Source organism: Bos indicus, chromosome 20 (genome assembly GCF_029378745.1).
Source record: "Bos indicus isolate NIAB-ARS_2022 breed Sahiwal x Tharparkar chromosome 20, NIAB-ARS_B.indTharparkar_mat_pri_1.0, whole genome shotgun sequence".
Classification (NCBI taxonomy): domain Eukaryota; kingdom Metazoa; phylum Chordata; class Mammalia; order Artiodactyla; family Bovidae; genus Bos; species Bos indicus.
This window is the reverse complement of record NC_091779.1, coordinates 65,610,366-65,612,264: the sequence shown is the minus strand read 5'-3', so window position 1 is coordinate 65,612,264 and position 1,899 is coordinate 65,610,366. Positions and strand designations below refer to the sequence as shown.

The 1,899-nt window shown below is 41.3% G+C and overlaps 1 non-coding gene across 1 annotated transcript; it reads right to left on the bottom strand.

Moving 5' to 3' along the window:
- Positions 1-1,540: 1,540 nt before the first annotated feature.
- On the bottom strand, positions 1,541-1,612 carry TRNAY-AUA (transfer RNA tyrosine (anticodon AUA)). Its single transcript has one exon. It is a non-coding gene; the product is annotated as a tRNA-Tyr (tRNA).
- Between the last annotated feature and the right edge of the window lie 287 nt (positions 1,613-1,899).

Here is a 1,899-nt window from a genome sequence, read left to right as displayed (position 1 = left end):
CTCCCCGCATCTCCCCGTTTTTTATTTCTTAAAACAGCCAGATGCAGCTCAGTCGCGAGCTTTTGAATATTCTGCCGAAGAATCCTGACAATACAAGGAAGAATGATTATGAGAAGCAAAATTAGAACTAAAGATATTAGACAGAATGTTTTTTCCAGAAGTAAAGTTAGAGAAGGTGTGAAATAAGTCATTAGCTGCTCCAGCGGTGGTAAAATCCAGTCGACAGTGTTCCAGGGTCTGTATTTGATTATGAAATTTCCCTAAGTCCAGGCCAATGTCAGAGCTGTTGCAAACACCTGAGATATGTTTTTTGATTTTTTCCCATTCATAATCTGTCTCGTTTACCTTTAAAGATGTCACGCGTATCCACCGGTAATCAGCGTGGCAAGACAGAGCCATTTTCACTTTTAAAGCCTGTAACTCAGTCCCAATATGCATTATTACCTTTTTCAAGGCATCTACTCTCATCTCCAATTTTCTCCCCTTGTTTGCTCTTGGGAAAAATATGTTTATAAGTAAAGAGCAGCTCTACCGCAGTAGGGAAGACAGGTGTGTGTGTGTGTGTGTGTGTGTGTGTGTGTGTGTGTATGTGTGTATGTTATTAGATCTATAATGCAATAATGAGTGTCTAGATTTAAGATTGTTTTTTTAATCTCTGGCTTGCTGAACTTGAAAAAGTCTTCAGCATTTCCCAGTAACAATGTAAATGTGGCCTGTCTAGATAGAGTTGGCACTTAACCACATCAGGCCATTTAGAGGTTATTTAATCTAGGGCAATTGGGCCCAGGAACCCAGCAGCCCTCCACACCACTGTCCCAGGTGCCACCTGCTGCTGAAGTGGGAGCTGAGAAAGTTGCATCTCAGGTGCTCATGTGAGAGAAAGCAGATTCTGTCCACAAGGTCAATTGATTCTCCTTTTGAAATATCATGTACAACTGACAATATTTAACTCATTTTATCTTAAAATGTATTTATATATTTAGCATTCTATTTTTTTTTTTAGAAAAATCCCAGTGTTTAGGAATCTGTGTTCATATCATTGTAAATGATCACGCTTTTATAATAATGAACTACAAAATAACCCTGGATGCTAGTCATTCATCACACTGGATTAGTAAAAAAATTAAAAAAAATCATTTCAGGAAGTCTTTTACTTAACCTTCTAATATCAAAAATATTGTTTGATAACATTGCCTTTCTATTTTAGGAAAGTAATCAGGGTTGATGTAGCCTTACAGCCAGCTCATGGAGAATGGTTGGCCCAGGTACATGGAGGAGATTCCCAAGTAAGACGATGAACATCAGTTTTACAGGTAAGGGAAATGGAGTGTGGGTGGATGGATGTGGGTGTATGTGTTGTAAAAATAAACAGAGTCACATTAAAAAATTTTAAGTGCTTTTTTTGAGCAGTGAGTGAAGTCGCTCAGTTGTGTCCGACTCTTTGCGACCCCATGGGCTGTAGCCTACCAGGCTCCTCTGTCCATGGGATTTTCCAGGCAATAGTTCTGGAGTGGATTGCCATTTCCATCTCCAGGGGATCTTCCCAACCCAGGGATCGAACCTGGGTCTCCTGCATTATAGACAGACGCTTTACCGTCTGAGCCACCAGGGAAGTCCTTTTTTGAGCAGACACGGGTTCTAATCAGACAGTGCCAAACCCAAAGTGGATGGGAGTTTTCACCCCATTGAGGCGTGAGTTTTCACCCCAGGATTGAGGCTCCACCAAACTAGGCTGGGGTTTCCACAGAGGACACAGAAGTGAAGCAAAGCAATCATTTGACTGGCTAGAGCTTCAGGGGTTATCTTATTTGGGATAGTCTGATTGGTTGTGAGCGATTGGTAGTGACTGGTGGTTCATGAGGTTCTCATGAAATGCTGGGCTGGATGAAACACAAGCTG